At 34.8% G+C, this 16,507-nt stretch overlaps 1 protein-coding gene across 2 annotated transcripts in view; it reads right to left on the bottom strand.

Moving 5' to 3' along the window:
• ARID4B (AT-rich interaction domain 4B) overlaps positions 1-16,507 on the bottom strand; it is an 86,629-nt gene that overhangs the window by 67,860 nt on the left and 2,262 nt on the right. The window lies entirely within an intron of this gene.

Raw genomic sequence — 16,507 nt, 5'->3', positions numbered from 1 at the left:
GCTGGCTGCCTCCAGCCCCAGACACTAAAACCTTAGATGAGAAGGCAGCAAAGTTCTCCATTCGATGTGCTGGGAGTCTTGACTCATTGACTAAAGCACCAACCTCACTCCTCCAGAGGATCTGAACTACTGCAAATTCATGACACGTTAGAGGAAATGAGATGCCTGAACAAGTGCTTGCAGATAAGTTTTGAGCCAACCATCCAACAGAATCTACCCTACTTTAAAAAGTACCATTACCAAATTGTTGGTGCCCAGCGGACAGAGCACCCAGTGCTACATGCCCACATTTATAATACAAAGGTGACTTCCACAGTGCCATCACTCGCACTGAGAAGTATCACAAACACCCAAAGGTTAGCTAGAGTCCTTCACTGGATTTGGCCTATAGTGTCAGACTCGAGTGCTCTTTCATTGCAAAGGAAAAAAACAATATTGCAGGGATCTTTAATCTTATAGTCTAGGGCATTCAAAATACCATAGCTTCAGGATGAACAAGAGTTTTTAGATTTAAAAAAAAGATGTTAATATTCTGTTTAACTAGTTGCTTGAAGAGATCATAAGATCAATTAAAATATCCTGTCACTTCAAACCTTTAAATCAACAGTCTTACTAAATACACACTAAAAGGATGATCAAGCAGCTTTTGAGGTAGTAGTTCAAACTAAGCCTAATATGGCTATAAGTATTCACACTCAAATTATGAATCAACAAGGAACTCCCACAGCTAAAACAAAATATTTTCATAAAAGGAAACTACAGAACATGAAGTCTTCTAAACAATTACCTCTGCTTTTCAAGATTCTGTGAATTGCCCCATACACAAAACAATCTATCAAAATAATCAGAAAAATCACTCAATCAAAGAAATACCAGCTTTACCACTTCTGATTTGTGCTGATGTATGTCAAAACTCATTTTGCCACCCCCAGGCACTTGTGCGATGTCTCAGACAGACAGGAAGTTATGCACATGGTTTCATCTCTGGTTGGAGCTCAACTTACCATAATACTAATTTTAAAAAGACCCTGTACACAACTCCACTCAGCAACAATCTGTTCACTACTTTAGCTTTAAAAATTCAACTGTTGCAGTCAGTCCCCACTTCCTCTCAACAAATTACGTAGGCCAATGCTGGCTGCCTTACCTTGTACTTAAATTCATTGCTCTGAAATCCTGCAATCTTGTGGTTATTATAGCTGTGCGGTTTCTAGCCTCAAAGACATCCCACTATAATGGATCAGAATTTCATGATGCATTTTTCTTAGTGTTTACAAAAACTTGGTAACATAGCTTGTATTTAATACAGTTTCTTACTAGATTTCTGTTTTATTTGCAACCAAAATACAGAACTACCTATATATGAATCAAAATATGAATGTTTTGTGTAGAATTATGAACTGACAAATGGCAAGAAGCAAAGCAGCCTGACTGCTATAGAACTGACAGGAAACTTCTAAAAAGGTAAGTGCTTTAAAACCTAACTGGTGCAAAAGTATACAGATTCTTTATGGTAGAAATCTAATCAAACGGAATTGTTCTAAATGCAAGTCACACTCATTTATTTGTTTTTTCCTGGTTCCTCTGAATAATCATGAGGATGGAGTTTTGATCATTATGTAAAGTTAGAAAATCAGTTTAGTAAAAAGGCTTGAACCTATTCCACTCCTCTGAGAAAGCCAGGAATGCTAAGATAAATATTCTAAAATCTCTGTCTACCTGCAGGAAACAACAAAAAAAAATGTAGTGATCAAAAATAAATCAAATAAAATGAGTTTAAATAATCAAAGTTGGTGATACACACTGCCTATGCCAACAGTAGTTCTTAATTTCTGAAACTAGGAAAGGTGGGGGGGAGATGTGAGACGTGTACTGCTAGATGCTCACCACCAGCAGTTAAAACAGTTGGTGTGTTCTTTCATACTTCTTTTGTAAGTTAAATTAACAACTTAGAAGTGTAAAAGGGGAAAGCCTAGGCCCTACAAATTCCAATCCAATGAATGACAATGCCTCTTCCTTGTGCATCCTTCCTTTTGCATCTGTTCTAATACTCATTTGATTAGGGACTCAAGCGCTTCAACTCATGAATTCACTTGTTTCTGTTACTTTTGCTAAATTCTTTCACCTTAGTACATTGTATCATTTCATTGCAAGATCACACAGTAGCATTAACAAAGTAGGAGCAGAAAACTCAACTGACAAATTGGCAGCCTGCCCCAAACTACAAAATGAAGTAGCACTCCACAATAATTTAGAACTCGTAAGATTCTTGCAAAAAAACCACAGAAATTTCAAAACTTAGAAAATAATATATTTCTTTTCCCATGGGTGTTTGATAGCATTTTCTATATTTACCTTTTCATTCCACGCTCTAGCACTTAAATTTCTTTTTTTTTTTTTTTCCAAATTGCAAAAATTGAATGTAGGAGGCTCTCAGCCGGATAGGAAAAGATGACAGTTACCACCCTAGCTTTTTTTATTCTTTTCTGTAATATCTTGATAGTCAAGCTGTCTCTTCCTCAAATGATCTGAGTGTCAAACAAACAGCTTTCGGTCAAACATCTCCACTAAAATCCTGAAGTGGCTTTAAACTGGCTGAAAGCACTTCAGCACTGGAGTATATGCAAGGTCAAACACAAGTTTGTATTCAAAGTCTAATCTACTTGGATAGCACTCAAAAACCCAGTTAATGTTAAGTTTTATATCCAGTACACATTATTTGCAAACAAAGCAGATTAACTGAGCATTCTCTAGGAATGCTCTAAATTTTGATTTTTAGAGAGAACTAGTAAAATACCACTACCATTAAATCACAGAACAAAACAATTTAAATTAATCCGTGTTTGTAAAATAAGAAGTCCAGTTGTAAACTCAGAAATAATTTCAATAATTATTTCAAAAATTTCAGAATTTACCACAAAAGAGGCACTGTACTTAATTCATTTTATAAATGGGATCAGTCCTGTCAAAAATCACTGCTTGGTTTGACTTTCTTGAAAAATGCTATATTTAATGTGACTGGACTACAGATAACTTGTATCAAGATGATGATCCAGTGCTGAGGCAGTCCTTAGAAGTCCTTCATGGAGCAGAGATCTACAGTAGAACAATTAACCAGAACCATACAGCTGGACAAGCGAGATTGCTCACAAGTCACTGCCTTGCACAGGGTAACCCCATTAGGTTTAACAGCAATAGCAGACACTAAGGCACACTTGAATCCAGAAAATCTGTTTCAGGTTACACCACACTGGCAAAGAGATCACTATATGAGAAAACATTCTTTCAGTCCTCTCATGGTCTTGCATGCATTTAACCCAGGGATTCCATTAGCAATGTTTGATACAGCTCATGCACCCAGAAGCACTGCAGTTATAGGAATATGATTACACAGATTTTTCTCCCCCTTCAGAGAGCCTGACATTGCGATTAAAAACATCAACTGAAGAAAGAGTCAATATCACTGATAATTTCCTTCGATTACTCCTCTGGCATCTAGTTTCTTCTGATAAATTCAGACTTGGTGAAGATATAGTCATCTAAGTCTCCAGTTCAGACTGTATTAAATTAATAGCATGTAGCACAAAGATACTTTACCTAAAGAAAAAACTCCTGTTCTCTCTACCAGCTTGCCTTTTGCTTTTCTCCTGGCTTCTCCAAACAGGTTGTTTTCATCTCAGACAAAGTGCAAGGCTCAGATTCACTAAGACATAAGTACAAGTAACAGAACCTGAAGATGCACCTCTAGAACAGGCAAACCAGGCTCTCCTCTGCTTTCCAGTGACTTGCCCTGAAAAAATATCCTCAATTTCTCCACTGGTTTAAGGAGATTTAGCATGCACACACCAACAGTCTTGTCTTCCTTTCTAGGTCAGTGTCAGCAGTAACTTTCAAGACTCACATTCTGCAAACTAGCCAAACTAAAAATACTTTTCACTTGTTTTGGGTTTTGACAATGTTTGACTTCAACTAGATACACACTAATCCCTACCCTTCTTAGTTTTTAGCATTAAGGGAATCCTTCTTTGTAACTTTTTGACAGATCTTCACTCCTGGTCTAAATTAGCCATTTATCCTTCACCAGGAACCTGCTATGCTATTCTTGAGTCTCCAAGGGAAATATTACACAAGAGCTAACAAAACACATCTCAATTGGATAAAACAACTAATACACTAAGAGTGCAATATTTTTGGCTTTAAAACAGTAAGCCCTTATATTTGGCTTTCCTTGAATTCCCAATGCTACAATTACGCTTTTGAAACATCTAATAGAATACCATTGTAATGAAACTCAAAGGCAAGCTAGCCAACAAATCGAAACTTTTAAAGAACTGCAGGTAATTTCTAGATATTAAAATATATACGTATATATTTCTGTGTGTATAAAAGTAAGTGTAAACTTGACCATTATTACCTTCACTGCATAAATTTTTTGGAAGTTCAAATTACAAGTATTGTTATTTACAGGTGTATCTATCCTGGTCTCTTTGATGACACAGTCTAGATATATTTTTTTGTGTCCTGATGATAATCCTTTCCTTTGTGTTTTTTTTTTCCCCTTTTATATTTAACAAAAATTCATTTTTCTCTCCAAGCTTCCTGTGAATAAGATGCTACTTTCTAATAAAAAATTATTTTACATTACATGAGCTAAAATACAAATAGCATACAATAACTACATGCATGCAAAGTATCAGTAGTGCTTCTGTCTTAGTCCATGCAGAGGCTATATCTTCTAACATCTGGTGTACAGTCTTACAACCTTTGAACTGACAGTAAATTATATGGCAATACAAATATCTATCTCCATACTATCTTTCTTCTATGGAAATATGAAGATCTATCTTTCTATATGGTGTTACACCTTTCAAAATAGTAAAAAATTCTTCAGCTTCCTCTCCCAGTAAAAAAAAAAGGAAAAGGGGAAAAAACCTCCAGTAAAAATTTAAAGCAACCACAACTATTGCATGTGCAAAGAAAAAGGTGCCTATATATAATTAGATAAATAAAATTACATAAAAGAGTTGCATTAGCCGAAGTTTTTCAATGTTCTGATTTCCCCCTAATATTCTAATGAAGCTATAGGTCCCTTAATAATGAACAGTACTACTAACAAGATCTCTTAACCCTATCTTCAAATCTCCTTAGAAACAGGCTACAGAACCCATGGCACTACACTAAAGAAAATGAGAGACAAGGCACAAACAGGGTTAAAGAGAAGTGAAGTATTAGCATTATTATACGCACACTTGCACTATGTAGATGCAGCCAAGCAGCACAAAAACCAATTAAAATTAAGTTTGGTCTGCCACTGCAGTAAAATAGTTGGTTAAGGGTATAGATAGCTTCCAGTCAAGAAGAGCAGATTGGTTAAGATTTTAGCTATATAACCAATTATAATCACATAACCAATCATCTGGGTCTGAAAGGTTAGCTGGGATAGCAAAGAAATTAGTGCTACAAATAATTTACCAAGGTAAACTGCAGTAAATTATAATCATGCTCACAAGCAGACTACTTCTACTATTGAAAAAACTTGATTTTTACTTATGTAATCCTCTTCCAGAAAAATATAAACATTATTTTCCACAATACACTTTTCTTTCAAATAGACAGTTCCTCAAATATTAAGTAAATTGTAAATACTTCCCTCACTCTCCATGTTGAAAAACCCAACAACTCATTTGTGTATCCCACTTTCCCCAGATTAATAGAAATAAATGCCTCTTCTGGAGTAAGGCATATGTAACTCGGTACAATTGCATATGGGTTAAAAATAACGTGAGGACTTCAAGTTTCAAAATAAAGTGAGGATTTCAAGTCCACAGTTTTTCTCTTTTTTTAATCAGAAAAACTATAGTGTTTCTTTAATAATATTCTTCTGTGAGCTAGTTTTACAAGTATCCTAACTTGTAGGAACACAGTTCCTAACTTACATAAATTTAACAAACATAAGCACACATGCAAACTTCTCTCCCAACTCAATTCATTTTTGGAGAATACTACTGGCCAAATACTCTTGCATGGTCAGTAGCAAGCATATTAAAAGAAAATTAATAATTTCTCATTTCTCTACCCAATATTCATCTTGCAGAGTAAGAGTTCAGTATTTAAGTTTGTGAAAGGAGGTTTGGGGGCAAAATGCAGAATGTAGTCAATGTGGCAACTACTCAGAACAGCGATGCAAGATTTTCCATCGAAAAATACCCATAGCCAAACCAAGCCTGCACACATTAAAAATTAACAGATATTAAGAAAACAGAAATACCCAGCTGAAGTCAAGTTTGGAGGAGATTTGTCAACTGCTGCATAATTATGAAGACATATTTTAGATGCATGCTACACAGAAAGTGTAAGCGCCACTGTAGAAATATAGGGAGTAAGAACAATATATGTGCAGTTAGTATTCAGCTAGGCTACCTTTTAGACTTCAAGAAATTAAAGAACCTAGACTACTTGTTTCATACCTTTTATCCAATTTATCCACTCAGAATACTTCTGTTTCTTTGGCTACTTCTTTCTGCACCTGTTTCCAAAACATCTTCAGTTGGCTTAGCCTGTGACTAATGGCAGCCATTTTCAGGGAGTGACTATTTAAAGAAAGATCCTTGCTCAGATTCCACAAAACTCTTCAACATATTAAAAACCAGAGAATAAAACTTTTGAAGTTGCATAGGTAGTGTAAGAGTCTGTTCACTGCTTTCAAGTGTTCTGAAGTTATTATGTAAAGCCCAGTTTTTTTCTTAAAAGTCTTTAAGCCTCTTATACTAAAACCTTCAATTTTTTAGCCTCTTTTTAAAAAGTTAACATTTGGGATTACTCATGTGAAAGAGAAAAAATCTTCCCTAAGTTTTACTTGGTAGTCTTTTGTATGTCAACAATTCTACTGTTGCTTTCTACATGAAACCTTGTTACATTATCTGAAGTTGAACAGCGGCAACTCAAGAAACAAGTTGAACAAGAGGTCTTCAGTCCCAAGACACAATGCAAGAGCCTCAATGCGTCTTAATAAAATATCAGTGTCTCCATCTAATCACTAAGTTACAGTATTAACTTCATATGCCAATGAAATTCTAATAAATTATATGTTTATGATCAATGTTTTTCCCCTAAACCTAAGAAGATAATTGAAGAGAAATTCTAAAATACTTGGCTTCAAGGATAAACCTAATCTTCCGGTACTACCGTATGACAAATCAGCCCAATGTAATATTTCTTTTCACAGAAATACTGTGCATCACCCTGTGAGAAGAGGAATACCCAGTTAAAGCATTCACAATGGCTTACTAAGCAACTGATGTGCCCACTTACTACTTGGCTGGAATGTTGTTTCAGTGGCCACAAAAGCTGTTTGAGGAGAAACTGACAGAAAAAAAGGAAAAATGATGCCGTTCCTTTAAGACTAAGGAGGTTCTTTTGTAAACATAAGTCCCATCTGCGTATCACATTCACGTATTGCAGTGCTTTAGTTTGTTTCCCCCAAGTTCAATTCTGAGCAAACATAGTCAGGATATCCAGCTACAGCAGTAAGATAGCAAAGTTCTGGAACTGTATCTGGATTTGTCTGGAATCAAGTATCTTGGGAGGAAACTTACCATTTCCTTTTAGGGTTTTGTTTGTTTGTTTTAATATATATGTATATTTATTTGAAGATCTTAAAAGCTGATTTGTTTCCTCAAAACTCCAACTAAGTAAATACAATACACATAACTCGAGAAAACTTGATGAGGCCAGCTTAAGTATCATAGATCATTTTTATTCCACATAATAAATGCTATTTTTAATATTTATTGTCAGACCATAATTAAGATTTCATTTCACCATTTCAAATGTTCAAATAAGTGCTGTTGCATAGGAAGTTACTCCATTGGCAAAAAGAAAGATTGTTCTCTATTTTAGTGTAAAAAAGAGCATGTATTATTTTACTGAACTGAAATCAATGCTACTTGACACCCACAAATAAAAACACTTCACTAATTTAAAGTTGACCTACTACTACTTCAGCTGCCCTCTAGATGCTACCAATGTCTCATACAACACCAGTGAAAAAGTCTGTCATAGCAGAACATACACCTATCTCTCTCATATGTGTTATTATTACTATCCTGTCACCAAAAGAGTATTTGTCTTACAATACAGAATGGAACAAAATCAGCTTATTCACTTTACTCGCATCTAAAAACCTAAATTATCCTACACTGGCAAGCGTACATATAAATATGTACTTTTTTTGTACAATGTATGAAATAGAAAATTATTTTTTAAACAAAATGTTTATAAATGAAAAAAGTTTACCTTATCAATCCAACTTTTTGGCATGCATCAGGTATAGTAAAATGAAATCAGAATATTAGCTCAATAGCCAAAGAGCTACTAGCAAATAAAAACTGAATTAGTGTAGACAGGCATCTAATATACATACTAATACTTTCTGGACCTTCATGTTAAATTATTCCAAGGAATACACTTGGCAGGAGCCTTGGCAGTCCAATAATAAAATGGATAAAGAATATCGGAATATATTTGCAGAGTGACTTTGCAGGTTTCAAACCATGTATCTAATACAGTATGTCACCAAGTGACACAATCTTTTGTACTACTTGAATTTTAGGAATGTAAATACTGCACTAGTAATCTGTGAGTAAAGGAAAGAATCCAAGATTTAATGTCTTTTAAATTGTCCAACATTACAGGAAAATAGGCAGGAAATTCTGCAATGAAGAAAAAGACACCATACAGTTACCTAAATCATGTTCTACGTGTAAAGGTATGTGGGTTGTCATTGTAAAGTTCTGGAAGAGCACCTCAGAATGAATCTGCATGTAGAAAATGGAAATTACTCAAAGTTGAATTATCATCTCCATTTTTGTCTCTGTTCCAAGCAGCAAGGTATTGGTATATATCAAACTCTAATTTCCAAATAGTACTGCAGTCTTACTTATGCTTAAGTATTTCACTACCTCCCTTGATGCCCATCTAGCAGGGCAACCTTCTAAAGTAACTGAAGTGGAAATTTATAATAATTTCTATGTTTTCAAAATGCATTTATATTTATGAAAGTACAAAGATTAAGAAGGATATATATTTTATTTCTAAGTTCAGTGATATAATTTGAAGTTACATTCATCTATCTTTCAATAAGCACAGTAGTAAAATAAGTTTAAAAGTGAAAATATATTTTCCATTACAAATTCCTGAATTCTGAAATGCTGATATAACATGTACTCATTTAAGAAAATGGTTCAATCCCTTATTCTTTCTCCCAGGAAAAGAAGTCATGCCAACCTAAGTGTCATAGCATTAACAAAAAAATTAACTTAACACCCTTTCACTTAAATACTCACAAAGGATATTAGAAAGTCTCTTCCACCATTTTAAATTAATTTAAAGTATTCTTTGAAACCTTAGAAGAATGTATTCCACATTTATTTTAAAGAAAACATGGAGTGGACTGTTTTAAATGTACAAGTGAGATTTGGTGCTTGCAGTCTGCTGTTGAGAGGATAGCTGAAAATAAGAAGGAAAAAATAATTATCACAGTAGATCAGGTTCCCCTGCCACAAACAGAAACATTTTTTTCAAATCAGAAGAGAATGTGAAAAAACAAATTACTCCCTACTACATTATTTATTACAGCTGAAATCTTGCATCAGATACGCTTGGATCTGAATTTTGCTGAAGTGAAATCCCATTTCTCAAATCCCATTTAGAAGGATTGTCTTAAATGATGAGGTATACTTAGTTAGAAGGACACCTAAGAGGGAAAAGGGAAAGGATCACAGAAAAAAGCTCAGCTAGAATACCAGTTCTTTGAAAGGAAGATAACATATCATCCAAATACCTGCATTAAGTTTCTGGTAATAAGCAGAAAATGTCACACACCGCACTCTACCATCTCCAACTGGCATTAACACCCAACTGTCACCAAGTCTCCACTTGTCTACCCATAAATATACAGGCCTTCTTAACACATACAAAAAAAACAGAAGTTTTACTTCGATTCCCTTCAACTTCCTTATCAAAGTGATGTATTGTCTCCAAATTATCATTCCCTATTGTTTTAGTTTGGAATAAATGTAGCACAATCGCTTACATCTTCTGTCCATTAGTAAAGTACCTATTGTCAAAATGTATTATAGACATATATTGTCCTTTATAGGATAGAAATCTAGTATTTATAAATATCTTTCTATAGAAAATTGTAATACCAACTGTTTCTCTAATTTAAGTATAAAGAGACATAATTACTATGATTGGTATTCTTTCCAAATGCTGAAGAAGAACTTGAAGGAGGAGGGAAAGCAAAGCTTATACTGGCCTCCTTAAAAAATGAGGTTTTTCATCTGATACAATCTCTTAAGACCTCTCTGTTTTTTGAAATCAATATTTATCATATTGAAAATTGAATTTTATTCATTCCTTTCAAGACACAGCATCAATTCAATTAAATATTTTCAATCAATATTTTCTAGAAAATATGGACTTCAAACCTGTAAAGAAGTCTGGTGTTCTAGGTAGCAAGAAAGCACCAAAAAAACTTCTATGTCTATTTCACCTGTAGAGAGTTTACAAAATGTTTAGCCTAATGACTGTAAACTGCTAATTTGGCAGAAGGATGGGGAAGGATGTGTGTTCACATGCAGTTTAAACCAATCCTAATCAGCCTTGGTGCACTTATGCTTTTGTGCCCTTTCTTCCTCTGCCAGGCATCAGTCAGGACAGGAACAGTCTGCAAGTGAAGAGTATATGTATCTGATTGTTTCTAATTTCAGCCTAGTTCCGTGTACTCGGGCACCACACAAACGGACTGCTAGCACTGAAGACAATGAGAATAAACAGCCAAGAGTGGGAGAAGGAGACAAGACTGCATTCTTCCATGACCATACAATACTTTAATTTGGCAAACTAAAGAAACAAAATTCTTTGCTTCAAGTTGTTGGAGGACAAACCAACACATTAAACAGTAAGAACAGCAAAATCCTCTGCCCAAGAACCTGGGTGATTTGCTCTGCAACAAAGCTCTATAGATGTCTGCATTCACACTTAGCTTAAATGACAACTTATGAATGCTGTCTCTAGTTACTTCTTAAGGGAATCTGCATAAGTCACAATCAAAGACTACTTAAACTGGGAGTTATAGATGCTAAAAAGTATTTTCTTTGTTGTACTGACTACCGTCTTCACTCTAGAGCAAATATAGGCTCAAAGACAACATCAATGGGAGTAAGTAACTCCATGTTAACTGGAATGATGCCTTTCCTACTGTTTTCACTCACTAAGGAAAATGCCTTTTCATAATTCAGCACAATTTTCTTCATAGTGAAGACAGGTTCAGGTACCCCCAAAATAGTACTCCACATTCAATTAATTAATAGATACTCAATTAGGAAATCACTGCCACACAAGTGGTCGCACATAAAGCAGCTGGCTGATCTCAGTCCTAATTTTCTACAGGTAACTCGGCAACACCCTCCACCACCCTGCTCTGACATTCTCACAGCTGGCTTTCAGAGCTTGCTTACAAACACTTCTTGCTAAACAGGTCATGACTGCTTTATAGTCTGCCAAGCAAAAAAAAAAAAAAAAAAAAAACAAACAAAAAAAAAAAACCAAAAAAAAAAAAAAAAAAAAAAAAGAAAAAACCAACAACAACTGAACAATAGTGCTCGCTTTATTGAATTTCTCCCCTGGTTCAAACTAATCTTCAGAAGGAAAATAGATGCCTTGTCAAGTATTGAATATCAAAGTGGCTTGCTGTCTTTTCCTTACTTGAATTCCCTGAAATATCCCCTCATCTTGTCACCCCATGTTAATAGAAAAAAAAACAACAAAAAACCCAACTACCCAGATTTATGACTTTCCATCAAAACCTTTTAAAATCATTATGGTAACACACATTAAAACACTAACATTTAGTTTATGCATAGGGCTAAACAATTTTTCTCAGTTCCCTGGAGGCCTTTTGAAGTCTTCTAGAAGTCTTTCAAAATCTATTCCATGCACATATACAAGCAAAATAGCAAGCACAGTAACTGGACAACACTAAGTGCTAATTGGAAAAGGCAGAAGTAGTCTTTTTTACCTAAGTACATAAATTAAAAAGCAAGCAGCCACAATACCTGACTTCTCACCATTTCTCAACTGTGACCCGAGTCACATTTAAGGCAAAAATCATTCAAGATACACGGTTTTCAGCTTTGTACATTTCAATAAAAAAAGCTGAAGGGCCTATTAAGTAGAAACGCAGAGAATCCAACTGTTGCATTTCACAACAGGTAGTGAACAGAAAGTGGGTTAACTACTTTCAAATAAGTATGAACTGATAAATAATCAAGCTTTTGGATGGCTGTGCATAACATTAGGGTGCCAAGTAAAAATAAGCCTTAGGTTTTTCTGTAAAATTTGTTACCTTTTTCAATGAGGTCACCTCAAACTCCCTTTTATTCTTTAGTCTATTATAAAAGCATATGTTTCTAAGGAAAATGTGTGTATCTGTAGGATTTAAACCAAAAATTTGAAACCAATTTGTGACAACAGTATCATTTCCACCTTCTCAAAGTTAGCACTATTTTTTCAGTTTACTCAATCAGCAAAGCATTCAGATTAAGTATTTGACAGTGACAGTAAAACTTAATATATCAAAACCTTTGCATTTTGTTTCAAAGGGCTTTTCAACTACAATGCAGAATTTCTTTGAAAATAGACATGCAATGTGTATCACAGCATGCTTCTGCTCTGCATGTATACAATACTTGTTTTGGATTACAAAGTGAATTGAATAACCATCCCAAAGTGTTCCAGTGAAGATATGCACATTCATTATTCTGCCTACTAACATTTTTCTTAGACAGTATGCTCATACAATAGTTATGCTGCCATGAGAGCATTGATCCAAAAATCCTTCACCAACTTTGAAGATAATAATACAGGCAACTTAACTGTACTAGTGCTCACAGTTTATTACAACTTCAGCCTTCTCAATGTAAGACAGCCTTTTTTTCCACTATGTGGTCTAATTAACTTCAAGTCCTTATAAACCAATACAACCATTCAACAGCCACATACTACCCATGCAGATTTGAGTTCAAGACTTCTGTACTGTTTAGCCACTGTAAAATATACAAAGACTAGCATTTTAAAAGTGCAAATAAGCAATTTCAAAATCACATAGATTATTCCAACATGACTTGTAATTGCTTGGTGCAAGTGGTGTTTACTTTCCTTTCTACATAATTATGCAAGCACGAGGAAGTCAATAACTGCCTCTGATCACTTGTTCAAACTGGAACATCAGGAAAGAATTTAAGAAAGCAATTCTTCACAATGTAAAAACTAGTTATAGAATAAAACCACCTCTTAATACTTACCTGTTCTCCTGCCTCCATCACAAAAACTATTCTAACAGTACTCTTCCTTTAGAAATCTCTATTTCTGCTGTAATTCAAGTAGTTAACCAGAAAGTGAAAGGTCACTACATTCCACAACTGGTTTCCAGCCTGCCTAAGACCAATGGGATTTTCAAATGACTTGTGCTCAAAGTTGCAAATTAGTGGCTGAAAAGTTTACTAGATATTTTAATTTTGTCTTCAGCCATACTGGCAGAGAATATGAGCAATGGTCCGGCACACATTAAAGGAAAGCACTACGGCATCCATGTGCACCAGTGATCTCTCTGGGTAGCTGGAAAAGTCACTAGGACAGACTACTGAAACAAAAATGTAAATTCAGGATGAATTAAAACCAAACCAAAACAAAAAATCTACCACAAACCACAGGCATAGCTTTCTTAATTTGTTAGCGTGGCAACTTAGAGCAAGCATCCAGGAACATCTAGGATTACCGAAGTATCAACAACCATTAAATAGTTCGTACTTTACAGAATGAAAAACATGAACATGCAAATAGTATCAAAACATTTAAACAATAATTTCAGATCTCTTAATTCACAGAGCATTGCTTTAGCTTCTGGGACATTGATCCCCCCTCCACAGTGGAACTTTTTAACTACAGTGGATACATTACCTTCATTCACATATTTATATATCAAACAAATGCCATGATACATATTAAAAATCTCATGAGCATTTGCAGCAGTTGTTAGTACAAATCATTGGTGGAACCAAGTTTGTGCTCATTTCTCTCTCTAAAAGCAGACACTTTGCTTTCATGGCGATTATTTCCTGATTTTGGAGCTAAAAAAAACCACTCTATAAGAATGCCTTTACATATATTGCTACCTACTTAGTAAGCAGTCATTTGATGTCATGCAATTACTTTTTAAATCAATCAGATTCTACATTCTTCTGACACATACTTAATGCAAAAGGGCCTTATACAAAAGGTGCTAAATTAAACAACAAAAAAACTTCACAACATGCAAGCAATCCTAGCCACTATCTACACAACTGTATTAACTATCAGAGGTAAATCAACACAGGAAAAAGCCTGATTTAGTAGAGCATCACAATAACAAGCACCATACTATTAAGACTTTGAACACTTCTTGTAAGATAGATTTCAAAAGTTTGTTTTTAAGTGGTCTTAGCAGTCCATGGGAACACTACTTAATAGGCTAAAGTTACTGGTTTATACGAGGGTCTTTATTTCCTTGGATTAAGCTGGGTTATTACAAGGAAAGCAGTTATACCAACAGCTTTGGTAGTCTCTTAGCAGGCAGCATACCTCTTTTGTGTCAAAGCATTGCGAAATGCAAGAACACGAGTGACTTACAGTTTTGTGTCAATACAATTGTTGGTGCTGCTCCTAAATATACCTCACTGTGTTTTACAAAGAAAGATCAACATTTTATCCATGCCACACAGGTGGGGGAAAGGAATCAGTAAAGTTACTTGAGTTGTTCAAGTTAACATAAAGAGACAAAGATACTGACAAGGAATCCAGTCCTAAGGCTCTGTGCACCAGAATCCACAACACTCTGCACTTGAAAGAATGATGAAGGCATAAATCAAAACACAGGCCTCAGTCGTGCAGTCAGAAGCAAGTCTGCAACAGCAGACTCTAAGCAAGACTAGGTCTTAAAGTATTAAATCCTCTATATGCCGAAGTGTCCTTGAGTATCCAAAGAGTGTGCTCTTTGGATAACTTAAAAAATAAATGCACAGAAATATACAGTCATATTTAAAGAGTATCTTGATCTAATATAGTCAATGTTACCTTGAAGTGATACAAACAAAGTTAATAATTCTCTTAAGTATTCTCCCTTATTGCTTCTTATTGGACAAGCTTGTATCCTTGTAAGCATAACTAACAAAATACAAATTTAAGGCAGCCAGAAGGACTGATCCACTGCGTAACTCCTATAACCTCAGTTTCATTGTTGCATCTTAGAAATTTCTTTGGAGCCACAACTCTGTTCAAAGTTTCCCTGTAATAGTTAAAGCTTCAAAGTAATGACTTACAGATTAACCTCCCTTAACACTACAGGGCACAATATATAAAGTATTGGAGTTATCTCAAGCATATATAAGTTTGAACACTACATACACACACAAATTGCAAAAATTACAGACTTAAACTTAACACCAGAACACACTGACAGAATTTATTCTAACTTTAAAAATAAATATGCAATAGTGGCACAAACCTTACTGAAGAGTAAGTAAGCTGAGAGGGTGATTTTTTTTTTAATACAGATCTATTAACAGGTTTTTGTATTTGTTACTCTAAATTGAATCATCTGTTATACATTCAATTCAGCCTGAAGTGGATCTGTATCACTGTTTCACAGAACACTTTGCGTTCTACTTGTGATCTGACCTCCTCATGCTCCCAGCTGTCTATCTACATATTAATATGGCTCTAAAACCACAGTATCTGAACCTAATCTCTATGGTAACTGTAAGATTTGTTTACATTAAAAAAGAATATTAGAAACTTATGTAAATTTAACTGTCATTTAAATAAGTGTTTTTCCCTTCTGAGGAAGAAAGCTCCCTATACTGCCTCCTATTTATCTTGCTTCCATCTCCAGTATCTCTCCACCAGGCAATGCGCCACGTTTAGAAAGCTCCCTATCATACAACTTCAACAGCCTGTTGTTGTAAATTCATAAATAGTTTACTTTTAATAAGACAGATGTGTGCAGTATTTTAGATCTTAGCACTTGCTAAAGAAAAATTGTAGGGCAATTAAAACATGATTTTCCAAAAAACTGTCATAAAGTCACCAAAGTAAAAAAAAACATGCTAACCTTTAACAGCTATACAGAAAGACTTTGCTGCTCAGCAACCCAGATCAATCTAGAAATTAAAAGAGTCTATTTCATTTACCATTTCCAGCAGTGACTGTAGTACTGGGTACACATTTTACATAATACTTATTTACAGACAGTAGACAAAAACTCTTATAGTAGAAGAACCCATATACAGACTGCTCTTTTTTATTAACAAATACCAAAGAACTGATGCATCACAGGTTTGTAACAATTGTTTTTTATAAGACTTATAGTATTTTGAAATGAGATTTACTGCTGCTCAGCAGGACCGGG

The sequence above is a fragment of the Lonchura striata genome, chromosome 3 (genome assembly GCF_050655825.1).
Source record: "Lonchura striata isolate lonStrDom1 chromosome 3, ASM5065582v1, whole genome shotgun sequence".
Taxonomy (NCBI): domain Eukaryota; kingdom Metazoa; phylum Chordata; class Aves; order Passeriformes; family Estrildidae; genus Lonchura; species Lonchura striata.
This window is presented reverse-complemented; position numbering and strand designations above follow the sequence as displayed.